The sequence below is a fragment of the Octodon degus genome, unplaced genomic scaffold, assembly GCF_000260255.1.
Source record: "Octodon degus isolate 3935 unplaced genomic scaffold, OctDeg1.0 scaffold00014, whole genome shotgun sequence".
NCBI lineage: Eukaryota > Metazoa > Chordata > Mammalia > Rodentia > Octodontidae > Octodon > Octodon degus.
Genome location: NW_004524590.1, coordinates 7,397,090 through 7,416,718, shown reverse-complemented (window position 1 = coordinate 7,416,718; position 19,629 = coordinate 7,397,090). Strand labels below are relative to the sequence as shown.

Sequence of the window (19,629 nt, the reverse complement as noted above, 5' to 3'; positions counted from 1 at the left end):
CACAATGTGTACTTACAAAGCTTCTCCATTTGTATCAGTGGCCATGATGATTTTCCTTCTATGGTAATACTGTCATATCTGACTATTGCTCTTTATTTTCCTTTTTTTCTTTTTTTTTTGTGGCTGGCTCACCCCACCCTGGGTCTGGCTGGGGGCAGGCTAGCACAGTATGTGGTGCAGGGGATTGAACTGCAGTTGGTCCCTGCACTTGGCTAAACTTGCCTAAGCAGGAGCTTTAGACCACTGAACTATCACCTGCCACCTTTTTTTTTTTTCTATCTTTATAGACATTCTATCAGGAAGAGCTGTCATTCACTAACCATATATTAATTAATTAATTCTAATAATTGTGTCCCTAGATATTTATTTTATTTTTAAAAATAATTTTATTGAGAAACAAAAAGCAATGATACAGTTTCAAAACCAATTACTAGCACAGTTTCAATAATTAATACATTGAATATTGTTGTTTTAGTGGTTATTCATTGTAAAAGACGCAGACCACAAGATCCTGTCCATGAACACTATTAGCACAAATCTCTCTAGTCATTGAATTAAGAGAATGCAGCTGTATGTCTACCCTAACTATTTTGAATATACAGATACAAAATGGTCATTCACTTGTATCCCCCTTTTTTGTTTAGTTTTGTCAGGGAAGGGCATTCCATAGTCATTTAAATATTGTAGGTGCATTAATTCAGCAAAATATTCCAATATAGCCCAGTAGTCCATAACAGTAGTGGGTTTTCCATAAGACTGATAATGTCAGAAGTTGTTCACTTGAGCCTTTTACAGCTCAGCATATTAATATGGCTTTACTTTTTACACTTCATTTTTATACTTTTCTGCTGGATGGTTAAGACCAAGATAAAGCAAGACCTATATAACTAGAAATGTAGCTTTTGTATCTGACAAGGTCAGTCAAATCCCCTCAGGGTTTAGCGTGAAATCCTGTACCACCTTTTGCAGAGACTTTTTCATTGTCAGCCGTGTGGATGAGTCACAGCCATTGCTTGACCAATTTTCTCTCTGTGAAAGCCTGAGAGAATGTTTTCTCTCTATAGATATGTATTTTAGTATGGGTTAAATTTTAATATCTGAGTAGAAAGGTTTTTATTGGTGATTTTTATTTTATGTCTCCATTTTAGGCTGATGACATAGAAGTTTTAACTGAATGGTAAATGATTTTTCTATCCCAACCCATTTTTTCTGAAATTAAATCTACATATTTTAGAAAAAAATTCTGCCAACCCCCCCAACAAAAACATTCAGAGAAATCTCTACTAGGTAATAACATGGGTAGAGTAAAAGCATCACCACTTGTATCTTTCAGGTACTATTTCTCAAGTCTATACTTGAGTGACAAAAATTCTTCAGTCTGACAGAGGCCTTTGTTCATTTTTAAAATGTATAACTGTGTAAACGTAATGCACAATTATGCGTAAGTATGCAATTATAAATGAATTGCCTTTATAAGATTGTTATTGAAGCTGGTGCATATAATATTTTGGAATTATAGATTGCATGAGGGTGTGAAGTTAGTTATACCTGTCATTATTCTGCAAGAGGGTGAATGTTTCCCTACCACTAAATTTCATGGTAACATTTGCCTTACTGCACCACCGAGGAAGAATTTCAAATTCTTTTTTAAAAATCATTTAAATTTTATTTTCGATAAAAAGAAAACACACACACACACACACACACACACACACATATACAAAGAAAATCCCAAAACAATATGATAGGAGGGTAGCAATTGTTAATAGTCTGCATATGGTTTTCATTTTTTAAAGGCAGTAACAAAATAGTAACAGAAAACATTAGAAATGGTAGAGAATTTCTAAACAAAATGATAGGAATTTAACAATGGTTATTATATTGCATGTAATAAATTAAATTAGGTTCAGGCCGATTGGGCCATTGAGAGGTTGTCTGTGAGCTCGGTGCGGTAGGCCTAGAACCACATCCTAACTTAGTAAATTGGAGCAGCCAGTGGCACAGCCAGTGTTCTTCCCAGCAGTGTCTATGTCCGGTGCACACTGAATCATTGTTCTGACAAAGTATAATTAAAAAGTGAACCTTTCTTCAGAGAGGTCAAAAACAAATCCAAGTCTGAGTCTCCCTCTTCTTGCTCAAGGTCAGCATCAAGATCTCGTTCTCATTCATTTTCAAAATTATGATCCTGAAGGCGATCTGTCTCTTGATCAAGGAAGCGCAGGCTGAGTTCTTGGTTTAGTTCCAGATTGTATTCTCCAGCTCACAACAGAGAAAGGAATCACCCCAGAGTGTATCAGAATCTAGGTTTCCTAGGTCACAACAGAGGCTTTCGGAGACTATTATTTCTGAGGATGCAACAGAGGCTCCTATCCATGAAACCAGTATAACCGTGAAGGCAATAGAAACTACCGTTCTAATTGGCAGAACTATTGGCAAGTATAGTCCTAGTCAGGGCTGTTCTCAATCCCAGTCTCAAAAGAGAAGGTCACCTTCACCAAAGTCCAGGAGCCACTCTAGAAACTCAGAAAAAATCATCTTTTGACAGGTCAAGGAGCTCCTCATCCTCTCCTTTTTCCCCTAACCACTGCCTAGCTGAATCTTCTAAGTGAAAATCTGCAAAGGAGAAAAGTCCTCTTCCAGGGATAGCCAGCCATCTCAAGCTGCTGGGGATAGCTAAGGAGATGAGGCTAAGGATCAGATCTTCTCTGGAGGCACCTCTCAAGTTGCAAAAGCATCTGAGAGTTCAAAGCCATGGCCAGATGCTACCACCTACAGCACTGGTTCTGCATCATGAGCTTCTGCAGTTTCTGACGTGAGTCCCCAGGAGCGAAGCCCAGCTCCCAAGACTCCTCTTCAGTATGTGGTGGTGAGGCAGAAGTCACCCTGTGCTAGTTCTGTGCCAAAACCTAGCCTTCCACTTTCCAGCACACCAAAAATGGGCTTGTCTCTGCCGAGTGATGCTGGGTCCCATTTTGAGAGCCATCAAAGTCAATTCGACCATGACTCCAGATCTTTGAGTCTGTCCAAAAAAGCCCTGTGGGTAAGAGTCCACCAGCCACTGGCTCCACTTATGGCTCATCTCAGAAGGAGGACAGTGCTACTGCAGGAAGAGCAGCCTAGACCGAGAGGTATCTAGAAGACCAGAAGACAGAGAATGGGAAAGATAAGGAGCAGAAACAGACAAATTATGATAAAGAGCAAGTGAAGGAGAAAGGGAGCTTCTCTGCTGCAGATACAAGTGTCAAATTGGATTCATTTGCTTCCAAGTCTGACAGTGAGGAGCCCTTTAGTGGCAGTCAGTCACCCAGAAGGTCTAAGTTCCCTGATGACTGTGAGAAGAAGATGGCAGACATCCACAAGGAGGAGATGGGTGATCATGAAAAGGACAGAGGAAGGGACAGAAGGAATCTGAGTTTGATGATGAACCCAAACTTATGCCGAAGGTTAGATGGTGCAAATAAAAACCAGGAGGACAAGAAGTAGGGCAAGTGGGAGGGCCTGATGCATGCAGGGAGGGAAAAGCAGAGGAAAGCAGAGGCTTTGGAGGAGGATCCTTTCACAGAGAGATCCGAAAAGGAAGAATGAGGAGTGGCCAACAGGAGTGAAAGTGGGCACCGCAGTTTGTGCCTGAGAAGAATTGCAGAGGGACTGCGCACAAGGCAGTGCAAGAGAGAAGCTCACCACCACCCCTCAGGAAGACCTCTGAGAGCCTTGAGAAGCTGGGAGCCAGAGCCTTCTCCTCAGGAAAGCCTTCATTTTCCATTACTCGAGAGGCCCAGTTCAGTGTCCATATAGATGCATTTGACAAAGTCCTTGCACATTCTGGTGCTTTGTTGGCTCAGGAATGCAAGCTTTGTCAGGATCTAGTTCACAGCAACAAAAGGCAGTAGGAGTTTCATTCCATTTCCCAGAACATTCCGTCAGCTCCTTCTCAGTGTAGCCCTTCAGAATTGCTTGCTCAGCATATCATGACCATTTTTCACCATGTTAAAGAGCATCACTTTGGGTCCTCTGGAAAGACATTACATGCACGTTTTACCAAAGGCCTAAAGAGAGGAGCTGAACATGAGGTGACTAAAAACAAGAAAACTCCAGAAATACACAGGAGGATAGACATTTCCCCCAGTACATTCAGAAGACATGCTTTGGCTCATGATGAAATGAAAAGTCCCCAGAAACCTGGCTACAAGGCTGAGGGAAAATACAAAGATGATCTTGTTGATCTTTGCCTTGATATTGAACATCATAGAAAACATAACAGAGAGAGATCTTAAATGAGGTAATCAAGAGAATCAGTGGATTCCTGAGACTCAAGCCATTCAAGGGAAAGGTCATTTGGATTGACTTCTGCTTTCTCATTGATGTCTATTACTCATGCTGTTTATCTTTGCATTGTCTTGCAGATGATCAATTATTTTTTTCCTGCATCCTACTTGTTTTTAAGAGATCTTCTCTTATCTTCTCACTAGCTGTGATGCTGTATTCAAGATCTGAAAATATCTTCACTTTCATTCAAATGGTTTTTCAAGCTGGTGATTGAGATTTTATATCTCTTGATTGTGCTTCACGCGATCTATTTCTTTCCCATATGCTGATTTAAGGCTTCCATCATTTTTCTGTACTCCTCTAATTTTTTTTTATCAGTGTCTTCTTTAGAAGCAGTTACTCTTTCATTATAACTATCCTCTTTTTTATACTTCAGAGATTATTTCTGATCTGAGTTCCTCTGTATGTTTCCGCAGTTGATTCTTTACTCCAGATGCTATTAATCCAGATATTTCTTTTCTTATTCCAGGCTTTCACAGAGAGCAAATTGGTCAAGCAATGGCCATGACTCATCCACATAGCTAACGTTGACAAAAGATCTACAATCTGCTGTACACAGCTTCAAAGTGAGGCCTGAGGAGATTTGACTGACCTTGTCAGATACAAAAATTACATTTTCTGTTATACAGGTCTTGCTTTATCTTGGTCTTAATCATTCAGCAGAAAAGTATAAAAATGAGAAGTAAAAAGTAAAGCCATATTAATATGCTGAGCTGTAAAAGGTTCAAGTCAACAACTTCTGACATTGCCAGTCATGCGGATAACCCACTACTATTATAGACTATTGGACTATACTGGATCATTTTGCTGAATTCATGCACCTACAATATATGAATGGCAATGGAATACACTTCTCTGACAAAAGTAAACAGAAAAGGATGATATAAATGAAGGGCCATTTTGTGGATAAAATATATATATATATATATATATATATATATATATATATATGTAATAGCATAGGTATACAGCGACTTTCTTTTAGCTCAATAAAAATAAAGTTTTGAACTAATCATGTTTAGACAAGGTATCATGTCTGCATCTTATACTATGAACAGCTACTACAAAGACAACAATAAGCAATGTATTAATTATTGTAATTGTCCTACCAACCTGTTTTGAAACCGTCTCATTGCTACTTCTTTCTCAATAAAATTATTAATAAAAAAAAGCTGGAAAAAAAAGGAAATGCCAACTGAGAAAACATGTAATGGATCAAAGAAGCAGAAGAAGCATCGGAGAACACTAGACCGGTCCAGGTCCTCGTCTTTCTCCTCCCAGTCATCTCACTCCTACAACGTAGAGGAGGAACCTGAAGAGACACAGGAGAGAGAAGAAAGCGCCATGGACTTCGCCAAATCCAGACTGGGAACTGAAGACTTCATGGGTCCAAGTGAAAGAGGTGGCAGGCTCAGGGAACCTTTCAATTTCAAGCCAGAGAGAGAGGCCAGGTTGGAGCCATCTATCCTGGTAACAATAACAACAAAAGTAAAAATGATTTTCAAAAGAAAAACCAGGAAGAGGAATGGGATCCCAAAGCAAGAAGTATTACTTGCATGATGATTGAGAAGCTGAAGGCAGTGATAAGTGGGCAAGCCCAGGAGCCTTCCCCCGGGGTCAGGGCCGGTTCATGTTCTGGAAATCCAGTATCAGCCCCAAGTGGGCCCATGACAGTTCAAGTGAGGAGGATGGAGAGACTGAAGATGATGAGAGTGGAACAGAGAACTTAGAAGAGGACAGTTTACAGCCTACAACTGAGTAGAGGCCTCTCTTGATAGGAGCTCTTGCCCCAGCGGAGAAGCACTGGGAAGGAAGAGGGCTGATGAGGAGCCTCAAGAAGATTCTGAACATCTCACCTCACCCCACCAACCATGCAGAACCCTGCTACAGTGGAAAGTGTCTCTGGTGCTGTGCCCCACTGGACAGGGGAGGCCACTGCAGAGCCTGGGCTCAGGCCCAGCTCTCAGCATAACATGACCTGGTGGGCTCTAGCTGTGTTTCTCATTTGTTGTTGGCATGTGGAGTGGGTGGTAGGGGAGAGAGATGGATGCTTGATTCTGGTTTGTTCACTATTAGAAACCAAGTTTTGTTTTTAATTTTCATTTCATTTGGAATTAAAAGGACAAATTTAATAATTTCAGTTTCTTCTCCCCTTACCTGATTTAAAAAGACCTTTTTTTTTTTTTCCTTTTTTGTTGGGGGGTGCATATAATAGTACTAACAGCAAGATTTTATTCGGGCAACTTTGATTCTTAAAAGAGAAAAAAGGAAAGCATATAAATAAACGTTAAGGTGTTCACCTCAGTTTGGAGACAAACTGCTTGGATCTTCATAAAAATCCAGTTCTGTATGTCAAGGAGTCGAGAGCCTTTCCAATCACCTTGTGTTCCCCTTTTCTGCAGCCATGTGTCGCACGGAGCTGTTCCTGACCACTTCCTGGGCGCCTGCTCCTGTATTTTCCGAATTCTCCTGGGAGGGGCTTTGCATTCTCCACCAGCAGCTCCAGGGTCCCACACTTTCTAGTCCTGCTGACCCTCAGCAACAGAGGTGTGAACTGGAGGGCAGCTTCTGGTTGTTTTTCTAAGATACTTCTGAATTCTATTATCTTTACAAATATAAGATGAGAAAATAATTTTTCAAAATTTTTTATTAATCTTTTTATAAAATGAAAGAAACGCCTACGATAGATTAAGGAAGGTGGTTATGGCTTGGTGGTTCTTAGGGTCATGTGAGTTTTGGTTATTTTTTTCTTTATCTTCTTAATCTTACACTTTAAGTTTGAATATTCTAGATGTCTAAGGGGAAACATCCTCTTACAATGGGTCCTTGCGCTCACCTGCTGAGGAGGCTGTCCTGAGCAGGAGAACCACAGGGTGTCTGTGCACATGCTCTACGTGGACTCTACCCTCCTCTTCCCCGCAACCTCTGCTTCTTGGGTTGTTGTGCTTTCCCCTTACTTTGGTGCTTTTCCATAGTTAAGTTGGTTTTATTTGCATGATTCATGTTTAGGGGACAAAAGAAAACCACAAAATTTGTTTCAGCTCCTCCTTCAAATAAGAGCAATAAAGGAAGTGGTAGATGAAAAAAAATATCAATTATTAGTCTTTAAATTAGTTGTTCAGATTACCAGATATAAGCATGCAAAGTTAGCACAAAATATTAAAAATATGAAAAGAGAGAGAAAAGCATCTTAAGTATTAACTGCGACTTTCAGTAGCCCAGCAGAAATCAAAAGTACAACTATTCAAGATATTCTGTATGTATATTTACAGAATATATATATATATATATATATATATGAAATATATATATTTCTTTTTCCATTCCTTCTCTCTTTTCTACTTTTCCTCATCCCATTTGTTCCTTCCCTTTGAAGAGCTTCTTTCATTTCCACATTATCTGTTGTACCTTTCAGATTTTATTTACTCTTTCTGGTTTTTACATTAGGGACATAATATGATGTTTAGACACAAATGTCTGATTCGCTTCACTTATGAGTATGATCTCTAGTTGCATCCATTTATATATAAAAGCCTCAGGTTTATCTTTTATACCTGAGTAATACTCCACCGTATTAAAATATCACATCTCTTTTTTTTCCATTCCTCAGTTGGTGGGATTTTGGGTTGTTTCCAAAAGTTAGCTATGGCAAATTACACTGCTGTAAACATGGGTGCACATATATTGCTGTGGTACGATGTTTTCAATTCTTCTGGAAATAGACCCAACAGGATAATAGCTGGATTGAATGGGATATCCAATCCCACATTTTGAGGAATCACACAGATTTACCCAATGGTTGGACCAGTCTATATTCCCACCAATGGTAGAGAAGGGCTATTTTTCTTCAAGGCACCTCCTGTATATTTTATTGGTTGAATTCTTGATTACAGCTATTCTTTTTGGGGTGAGATGGAATCTCAGTGTTGTTCTAATTTGCATTTATCAAGTGACCAATGATGTTAAACATATTTTCATATATTTATTTGTCATTGATATTTCTTTATCTTTGATATGAGTGTTCATCTCAGAAGGCCATTTCTGGATTGGGTTTTTGAATTTTGGGGGCCTGATTTTTTCAATTCTTTATATCTTCTAGATAGAAGTTTTTTGTCTGAGGGAGGGTCAGCTAATTTTTTTTGCCATTCCATGGGGTTTCTGTTTCCTCTGTTGCTGATTACTGTTGGCATACATAAACTTTTCAAAAAGGTTAGATCCAAGTTATTGATTCTTTAAGTATTTACTGTGCAGTTTGCTTTTTGTTTATGAAATCTCTGCCTGCCCCTGTGGCTTCAATATTTCTACACACTTTTCTCTTCCAGTAGATTTAATGTTTCTGTTTTAGTATTTAAATATTTGATACATTTGACTGTAATTTAGTGCATGGTGATAGACCTTTGTCCAGCATATATTCAGGAAGTTTTTTTTTTTTTCTGTTTTTTTTTTTTAGCACTGTCTGTTAAAGAGGTCATCTTTTTGCTAGTGAAAATTTTAGGCTTTTTTGTCAAAGATAAGGTGAGTGTTTTTGTAGTTGTGTATGTATCTTCTAATCTATTCCATTGGACCTCTGACCTCTGCTGATTTTATTGCAGTACCTTTGTAGTATAATTTCAAGTCTCAAATTGGAATAATTCCTGCCTTTCTTGTTTTCCAGAATTTTTTTTTTTAACTTCTAGGTCTCCTCTGGCTCCAGATAAATTTCAGGGATATTTTCTCTAGATCGTATGAGGTATACTAATAGTATAATAATGGGGATTGTTTTGCAGCTTTATAACAATTTTGTAAATATAGTCATTTCACTATGTTGGTTCTTCCTATCCATGAATAAGGAATATCTTTCTGAAATCCTCTTCAATCTTTTTTCAGAGAACTGTAATTTTTCAATACACAGTTCTTTCACTTCCTTTGTTGGATTGATTGCTAAGTGTTTCTTTTTTACTGTTATTTTGAAAGGCCTGATTTCTCTAATTTCTCTCTTGGCATGCTTGTTGATTGTATACAGAAATGCTATTGATTTTTCAGTGTTAACTTTGTGTCCTGCTATGCTACTGAATTTGGTTATTAATTCTAGGGGTGTCTTGGTAGAATTCTTTGGGTCTTCCATGTAGAGTGTCATGGCATTTGTGAATAATGATAATTACACTTCTTTCTTTTGAATCCTTATTCCTTTTGTGTCTCTCTTGTCTAATTGCTCTGGCTAATGTTTTCAGAAATATTGAGGAGTGGTTACAGTGCGCATCCTTGTCTTGTTTCTGGTATTAAAGTGAAAGTTTTTGGTTTTTTTTTTCCCATTTATTATGATATTGTCTGTTGGTTTGTCATAGATGTGTTCTATCAGATTGAGGTGAAGATAATCTATTCTGATTTTCTGTAAGATTTTTTTTATCATGGATGATGGTTGGACTTTGTCAAAATTCTTTTCTATATCTACCGAGATGATCATGTGATTTTTGTCTTTGTCTCTGTTGATATGAAGTATTTTATTTATTGCGCTGCATATATTGAGCTATCCCCACATTCTTAGGATTAATCCCACTTGGTCATGGTGTATAATCTTGAAGATTTTCTGTATTCTGTTTGGTAATATTTTATTTATGGTTTTTGCATCTACATTCATTAGGGAGACTGATCTGTAGTTCTTTTTCAGTTCAATCTTTCTCTGGTTTTGGTATCAAAGTAAAACCTGCCTCCAGGAATGAATTTTGGAAGATTATTTCCCTTTCAAATTCATTCCTTCTTTTGAGAAAAATTGGTGTGAAATCTTTTCTAAATTTTTTGTAGAATTCATTTCTGAATCAATCAAGATTTGTGCTTTTCTTTGTTCGTAAGTTCTTTTTAAATTTCATTTTGTTTTATTTTGCTTATTTATTTATTGGTAAATGGTTTCGCTGCACAGTTCTGCCTTGCAGTGACTGCCCTGTCTCAGCCTCTCTGGTGCTTGAATTACAGTTGTGTGGCACCATGCCCAATTACAGTGGCTGGCACAGCATGTCCATGTTTCCGGGGCTAGCACGGCATGTGGTACCAGGGATTGAACCCGGGTTCTTGCACTTGCCAGCTGAGCAGTTATAACACTGAGCTATCTCCCCAGCACAGTAAGTTTTTAATTACATTTTCCATTTCATTTTCTGACATTATTATAATTCAGGATTATTATATCTTCTTGATTCAGCTTTGACAATGCATACATATCTAGGAATATGTTTATTTCTTCTGTATTTTTCCATCCTGTGACAGTATATATCAACAATGTAGGTATTGGTGATCTGAATTTCTATAGGATCTGTAGTGATTTCCTCCATTATATTCTTTATTGAATGAATTTAAATTTTTATTTCTTTTTTTGATAAGTTTGTCTAGGGGTTTATAGATTTTATTGATTATTTTAAAGAAATAAATCTTCAATTCATTAATTATTTTTATTGTTTCCTTTGTCTCCATTGCATTAATTTTTGCTCTGGCCTTTATAATTTCTTGCTTTCTTTGGGTTTTAAGTATAACTTACTCTTCATTTTCTAGAAGCTAGTGATATAGCATAATGTTTTTTATGTGGGCTCCCTCTGTTTTCTAGATGTGAGAAATCATGACTATAAATCTTTCTTTCAATGTGTCCCACAAGTTCTGGTATATTGTTTCTGTGTTTTCCTTTGTAAATACTGCTTTTTAATTTTTGTATCAGCTGTGACCCTTTAATTTTTCAGGAGGCTGTTATTTAGTTTCCATGTTTCTATGGAGATTTTGTGATTTCTTTTGTCAACAATTTCTACTTCCACTGAACTACGGCCAAATAATATACAAGAAATAATTTCAATAACTTTGTATTTATTTATGCTTATTCTATGGTCTGTTTTGGAGAATGTCCCATTTGCAGCTGAGAAGACTGTGTATTTTGATATTTTTCAAGGGAACACTGTGTAAACATTTACTAAGTCCATTTTTCTAAGTTTGATTTAGTTGTGTTATTTCTTTGCTGAATTTTTGCCTAGTTTATCTGTTTGTGACAATGTCATTTTAAAGTCCCAACTGTGTTACTTATCATTTGATTATTTTTACATCTGTTAAAATTTGTCTTATGTAGTTAGGAGCTCCCTCTTTGGGTGCATACATATTTATGACTGTTATATGTTACATTTTTCCCTAATATGTATGTATCTTCCTTATCTTTTTTGATCATTTTTGGTTTGAAGTTCCCATTGTCAGCAAACAGAATAGCTACCTCTGCTTTTCTCTGGGTTCCTGTTACATTGAGTATTGTTTTCCATCCTTTGATTTTTAGTTTATGAATTTCATTTGGAGTTAGTTCTTTTTCTTGTGTACAGTATACTGTTGGATTTTCTCTCTTGGTCTACTCTGCCAGGCTGCTTCTTTTGATGGTGAATTGAGGCCATGTACATTGATTGTTATAATGGATATGTATTAGCTTTTCCTTGTCATAAGCGTGTTGTCATTGGCTTTCCTACTATAGGTTCCCTAATTGTTTCTTCTGTTTAATCCTTTACTTTGCTTGGGTGCTCCTTTCTATTGTTCTTGAAGTTGTGGTCATTTCTGTCTCTTTCTAATATATTTGTAATTATTCTTTATAGTGTTGTTTTGGGGTTCATGAATTTCTTTAATTGTTCTTTGTCATAGAATTACCTTATTTTCTATTAATTTTGGTAGATAGTTTTTCAGGCTACATCAACCTGGGTTGGAAGTTGCTTTCTTTGAGGACCTGAGATACTTCACCCCAAGCCCTTCTTGATTTGCTGATTTGGGTTGAGAAATATTTTGCCATTCTGATGAACTTTCCATTGTAGGTGATCTCGTTCTTTTCTCTAGCAGATTTTATCATTCTGCTTTTTTGCTGAAATTATGGGATCTTGATTATTATGTGTCTTTGTGTAGATTTATTTATGCCTAATTGGAGTTCTGTATTCCTTACCTTTCTGTATGTCAGGTTCTTTCCCCATGTTTGGGAAATTTTCTGCTACTACTTCTTCAATTAGTATTTCTAAGTCATTTGTGTTGACTCCTGATGTCACCTATCAGTCTTACATTTATTCCTATCAGTCATATTTTGTTTTTCTTTGCATCATCTTGGATCTGTTGAATTGTTATTTTCTGGATCCTAGTTATTTTTAAGAGTTCTTTCCTTTCATGATATCTAGCTGCAATGCTGCCTTCAAGGTCTGAAAGTCTATCTCATTTTCTTTCAGGTGAGTTTCCCAGCTTCTAGTGAAATTCTTAATTTCCTGGATATCTGTTTGAATCTGTTTTATGTAATGTAATTATTTCCTATATTTTTCATACAATGTTTCCATCATTTTTCTGTTTCCTCTATATTTTATGTATGTCTTCTTTAGAGGAGCTGAGCAACTCCTTAGTGTTTTTTGTCATTTCTTTTTTTACCTGAGAGATTATTTGTGAGAGATTATTCTTCTATAGCCTGATGGAATTATTTTTTTACCTCAATGGCTATAATTTCAGAAGTTTTAGTTGTGTGACTTCCAAGTTCTTCTATGTCTGTGCCTCCTGGTCTTGTTCTGGGTTGGATGGATTTCTTAGGTTGCCTTTTGCTCATTTGTTCTGAAATTTTTGAAGTTCTCAAGGTTTACCAGTGCCCATGAATGAGGCCGGTAGGGTTCACCAAGGTTGGGCTACAGCTAAGCAAGGCTCCTCTGAAGTTGGAGACATGAGATGCAAGTAACCAAGGCTCCTGCAACGGTGGGCTTCAGATCTGGATTCACCAAGTCCCCTGTAGCTGAAGCTGTCTGGAGCTCAGCATGTCTTCCATGACTGGCTGGGGGCACAATTCAGCCAGGTTCTCACAATGGTGGGGATTTGGGTTACAGCTCAGCAAGGCTCCAGCAGGGGTAATGGGGTGAGGCAGGACTCCAGAATTTCTCAATCTTTAGTGGCCTAGAAAATAATTTCTTTCTAAAGAAAAAGACAAAAATTATTAGCCTTAACCTTGCCTTATGGTTCACAGTGCATTTCTTATTTTATGTATTTAGTACAGGGTCTACAGGCTCTCACTACACAGATCAGATTCATAGTGTTCCCCCTGTTTCTAGCCTTCCAAGCACTGGGATTACAGGTGTGCACCACTATGCCCCGTCTCAACTGCCCTTTCAGCACAAACGCAGCATGGCATGCCTGGGATTGAATCACAGTCCCTGCATCTGCATAAACAGGCACATTAATCTGCTAAGCTACCTGGCCAGCCCCATATTGCATTTTCATTTCTTTCAGGGAAGCGCTTGTTCTTCTGAGCCATCTCCTGGCCCCTAACCATCTCCCTGGCCCCTAACCATCTCCCTGGCCCCTCCTGTATCACATTTTCAAAGCAACATGTATTGCATGTTTGTGCTTCCTACTAAGTCTTTTAAAGAGCAATTCAAAGAGCTGAGATTTTAAAGTGGAGTCCAGGGAAAGAGGAAAATTTCCATGTGAGGAAAAAATAATCACGTTGTTAATGTGTAATTGACTTCTGGTGGCATTAGACTTGTCATTTTGGATTTAATATGACCCTATACAGGAATGATGAAACATTATTAAGATGATTTCTGATGATAGTAACCATGTGTTTCAGTTGCTCAGTGTAAATAGTATTTAAGGTCAGTGTTTTAATATTTTTATTTTTAATATTAATATATATATATATATATAAAACTTATCTTACTGAATTTGTACTGTGTATGATACACATCTTGATTCCCTTTTTTCTCCAATCCCTTCTGTTCCATTCAATCTCTTTCTCTCTTTAGTTACAAAAGCTTTGACTCCATTTTTTCCTTTTTATTTTCTCTTCCTTCCACCCTATTTCTGCTCCCCTTCCTTGTTCCTTTCTCATTTAAATATTTTAGTCCTATTTTCCAATATGCCATATATTTGGATTTTATTCACTCCTTTTTATTCTTACAGCAGCAAAATTATATATATATATATATATATATCTGATTTGTTTCACTTAAGAACATAGTGTCAATATGCATCCATTCACCTAGAAATGTCTCAAGTATATCCTACTTTATTACAGAGTATCATTCAATTGTATGAATAAGAAAGAGTATATCTTATTTATCCATTCACCTGTTGATGTGTATTTGTGCTGTTTCCGAGAGTGGACTTAGGGTGTGCTTCTCTAAACACAAGTGGCACCTGTCACTGTGGTATGATGTTTTTTAAGTCTTTGGGTGGATAGTATGCAGAAGAGTAGCTGGATCAAATGGAAAAATCTATTTTTAGCTTTATTTGTGCATTTGACTTTGAGTTCTAATCTTATAACATTATTACTTTAGACTTCTTTCTTGAAACTAGAATAGAATGCTAATTACATAAAAATATACACATACAAAAGTAGTTCTTGGGGGTCTGGGGAGTTAGCTCAGTAGAATAAGGCTTGCCTGGCAAACGGAAGGGCCTGAGTTCAATCCCCGGCTCTGCAAAAAAAAAAAAAAAAAGTAGTTCTCCCTTTTCCTGGAAACAAAGCAGTCTAAGTATATCATCTAGCATATCCAAGTTTTGTTTTAGTTACAATGATGGCCTTTTTCATTTTCAAGTTCTAACTTACATATTTAAAGAAACATTTATTATGCAGCTATTACAATTTAGAAAGAAATGGTGCTATTATTGAGAAAACGGGTTCTTCCAGGGTGGATGTGTCCCTTCTCCCATCACCTAATGAAGAAACGACATCAATTATTTTTCGTTCATGACGCAGTACTGCAAACATTTCTTCTCCTACCAATCTTCATACTCACCATGTGTGTGTGTGTGTTTGTTGGCTAAAATACAGTGAGTGTCTGTCTAACAATCACCAACAGGATGAGCTAGCCTTGAGATTTCTGTGAAGAGTCACGGTGTCTGTCTGAATCTAGTGATTGGATCTATCCTTAGAAGCGAGAACTCTTCACGTTGCTTCCTCAAGTTCTTCTGCAACATTAGTGGCATCTACTGGATCTGTCTCAAAGGACAGTCTCTGTTGGCCCTGTACCAAGCCTGGGCTTCTTCTGTAACACCCGTTGTTCACTTACCTTGACCTTGTTGCCCAAAATAACAAATAAAAGCGTGCAGCCTCTTTCACATCTGAGTAAAATATACATTCATTCTTCCAGACACTCAAGTTCTGGAAACTGTGAATAACTGACACTAAAAGTTAGCAGGCAATGGCCAGAACCTCTGTAGAAAAGCATCCTCGGGCTTGCAATTGCTCTCAACCAGCCGTGCCCAAAATCTGCACGGGAGCAAAATGGCCACCCACCTCCAAATCTTTATTTAAAAATGCCACACCTATTGTATGGGACAGCTGGTCACTAAGCTTAGTAGTTTTATACCTATTCATAGAGAACTTTTCCTAACTCCACAATTTCCAGGGAGAATTACTTTTAAAAGCAATGATTTTCCTGCCATTGTTAATTTTATAAGCCAGGAACTTTACTCAATGTTGCCTGGCTGTGGAAAAGATGCAGAGGGAGTCAAGGAGCCAGTGGGCAGGAGGTGGAGGGCACAGCACTGGTGCCCTCTGATCCCAGGCAGAGGGAACGACATGGTGACCACGTGGGGCAGGGACCGTCTAAGTTTAGTTTTATGAGGAATCTTCACACTGATTTCCACAGTGGTTATACCAATCTACACTCTCACCCAGAGTAGAGAATTATTATTCTTTTTTCCCCAAACCCCATCAATATTTGTTATAGATTGAAACTCAATGTCATTTTAATTTGTACCTCTTGAAAGAACAATGATGTTGAATATTTGTATATATTTATTTGTTATTTGTATTTGTTCATCTGATAAGAATCTATATTTCAGATACTCACTTTTGAGTTTGTCTTTAAATTTGACAGGTTTGATTTTTTGAGTTCTTTTTATACTCTAGATATGAGTCTTGTCTGAGGAAGACCTGACCAAATTTTTTCAAACTCTGTAGGTTGTCACTTCACTCTGTTAGTGGTTTCTACTACAGGGGAAAAACATTTTAATAGCATGAGATCCAAGCTACTGATTCTCGGTGATACTTTCTGTTCCATTGGATTTCTTCATAAAGTCATTGCCTGCACCTGATGCTATTTATGTTCTCTCCTTCATTCTCTCTTCTTAAATTCATCTATTGTTTTCCTTTTTCTGATTCTGTGTCTGTATATCTGATAATCTAAATGACTAAGCTGAAAAACAACAGTATGCAATACAAGAGATATTGTCAAATTCATATTAGTTTGTTTAGTGAAATTCTTCATCATTTCTAATTTTTTATTATTACTATTTTGATTCTCTTTAAAAACATAAAATGAATGAATAAAGAAACAAATAAACAGATAAAAAGGTTAAGGAAAAGGAAAAAGACCTACCTATTCTTTCCTCTGGGAGATTTAGTGTTTCTGTTTGTTTTGATCTATGATCCATTTTGATTTTTACTTAGTGCATAATGAGAGGTAAAGTGCTTGATTAATCTTTGGCATGTGAAAAAGCAGTTTTTCAAGTACCATTTAGTAAAAATATTGTCTTCCTTCAGTGATAGGCTTGGGCTCTTAATCAAAGATAAGAAAAGACCTTTGATATTCCCAGCCTTGCCTTTGTTGCCCAGAATTGCTTCTGACCTTCTTGGCCATTCTCTTTCCAAGTGAATTTTAGCATTGTTTTCTCTAATTCTATGAATTATGCCATTTGTGCTTTGACTGAGATTGCATTAAATATATAGAAAAACTTTGTAAGTTTGGCCATTTTTACTATATTGCTTCTTCCTACTCGAGAATAAGGTTTATACTTCCATTTTCTAATTTTCACTTTGAGTTCCTTTTTTTTATAGTACTGCAGTTTTCAGTGTAAAGGGTTTTTACTTCATTAGATTGACTCATACTTATTTTGGGTGCTGTTGTAAAAGATATTGTTTCTCATAGTTCTCTCTAAGTGAAGTGTGTGTGTGTGTGTGTGTGTGTGTGTGTGTGTGTGTACAGGTGTGTGTATCTCACTATGAGGCTCAAACTCATAGTGACCCTCCTGTTTCCATCATCCCCAGTGCTGGGATTACAGGTGCACATCACTATGTCAGTGGTGACCATGACTTGGCCACCAGCTCAGCATGCCCCTAGCGGGGCCAGTGTGGCAGGTGATGCCAAGGTTTTAACTATGGCCCCTGCACTTGCCTAAGCAGGCAAAGATACTGTTGCTGTTTGAGTGTTGACTTTGTATCTGGTTATGCTTCAAAATTTGGTTATTGAACCTAAAATTATTTTGTGGAGTTTTTGATGTCTTCTATGTAGAGTATCATCCACAAAGAATCATAATTTAACTTATTCCTTTCCTATCCTTTTGTTTCTCTCTCTTGACCATTTGCTTTGGTGAATGTTTCCATAACTGTAGTGAATAGGAGTGACAATAGGGGACATCTGTGTCTTGTTCCTGGTTTAGAGTGAAAGCTATCAGTTTTTGACCACTTAGCATGATGTTGCCTTCTGGTGTGTCCTACATGGCTTTTATCAGGTTGAGATAAAGACTAATTTTCCAATTTTCCTTAGATTTTTTTTCATGAATGGGTTGGAATTTGTCGAATGCATTTTTCTGCGTTACGGACATCATCAGGCAGTTTTGTCCTTTTTTAAAATAAACATTTGAAATTTTATTTAAAACAAGAGCACATCACAGCCATGAATGCTATTACAGATAGAGGCCCTCTTGGCTCCCCACAATGATAACTGAGCATGCTCACAAGGGTTCCCGTTGTTATACCTTAAACAACCATCTTTAAAAGAAGAAAGAAATGCCCAGCACACTACCATTTAACTTGTTTTAATGTTTCTTCAGAAATGGTTAAAAATACTGAAGTACAGACAAGGAATAATCATAATGTTATGTCCAACATTATAAACATAGAATTATATATTTAAAACATTTTCTGGTTAAAAAAAATCTAGTAGTTAATGCAGATCTGCAAGGTCTCTGTCTAGTAGGGCTAGTCTCTGCATTCCTGATGGTCCTCACCTTTATCCATTTTTCCAGGCCTTCCACATCCACCTCTTCTTCCCACTGGTTCCATCAAAGGTCCAGGCAGGTCCCCTGGACCACCTCATCTTCCTCCACCAAAGCCACCTCAGACTATGCCGTGGCCAGCACGGAAACCACCTCTTGCTCCACCACGGCCACCTCTGAACATTCCACCAGGATAACCACAGTCTATGAGATCCCCTCCTTCTCCCCACATATCACCAGGGCCACCTCTGCCATGATCACCACCCGGGGAATGGTGGCAGGAGGAAGCCTTCAGGTTTGGGGGCCTTACACTGGTTGCATTCTGTTCTCTAGGCGAAGTTCTGGTTTCCACAACCCAGATTGGACATTGATAATCTACAGCTCAATGCTGGATGTTTCTTCCTCCAGAGGGGTTCCCATGGGAACCCTGGGAGCCTCTTTCAGGGAAGCCTCCTCTGTCTCCTCCATGAGCTCTCATGTGATCCATCCATCTCCCAGGACCTCCTGGGCCATCTGGACCTCCATGGAGCAGTGGTGGCATCCTTCTGCCTCATGAGGTGGCATGCCACCTCACATGCTGTTCATTGGAGGCTTCTTCCAAGTAAGGAAGACTTCAAGTTTGCTTCCTTGAAAATTCTTCCCATCAAACCACTCCACAGCAGCCTTGGCAGTCGGTGGATCTTCATAGGACACCGTGGCATCACCCTTGGGCTTTCCTGTTTCCTTGTCCAGGTAGATGTGGATCATGGGTTACCCAATTCTCTTGTTAATCTTAACAACCCCACAAGGCTTGAAGAAATCTTCTAGATCATCAAGTGTTACATTGTCATTTAGTCCTTGTATTTAAATTGCACTGTTGTCAGAGTCTTCATTAGGATCTCTTCTCATGTCTTCATAATCAAATCCCCCTCTTCCCCTGCCCCAGTTATCAGGGCCACTCATGTTCTGGTTTTCCCCTGGTCCAGAAAATCCTGCAGACTCCTGCCCATAAACACCCATGCTACTGGGGTGGTCCTGTTGGAATGAACTCTGCTGCTCTGTAGGCTGTATTGACTTGGAGCCTGACTGTAGGGTCCAGTCTCGGGAGGATAATTAGTGGGAGACTACTGCCTGTAGCTGTTTTGTTGACCATAGCTACTCTGCTTTTCACAGCTTCTCGACTCCTCATAGGTGTTCTGCTGAGAGTAACTGCTCTGATCATAACTAGTCAGCTGTTCAGAAGAATGGCTGAGGGGCTGGAGAGATGGCTCAGTGGTCTGAAGCACCTACTTAGAACAAGCTTAGCAAAAGCATCAGGGACCGCGGTTCAATCCCCCAGCACCACATGCCAGCCAGCCCGCCCCCTGGTGGGCTGAG

The 19,629-nt window shown here is 38.3% G+C and overlaps 2 pseudogenes; one reads left to right on the top strand and one right to left on the bottom strand.

Annotated features, from left to right (window-relative positions):
• Positions 1–1,427: 1,427 nt before the first annotated feature.
• LOC101584992 lies at positions 1,428–6,088 on the top strand (annotated as a pseudogene).
• A 9,033-nt stretch (positions 6,089–15,121) lies between these two features.
• On the bottom strand, positions 15,122–15,717 carry LOC101584604 (annotated as a pseudogene).
• Between the last annotated feature and the right edge of the window lie 3,912 nt (positions 15,718–19,629).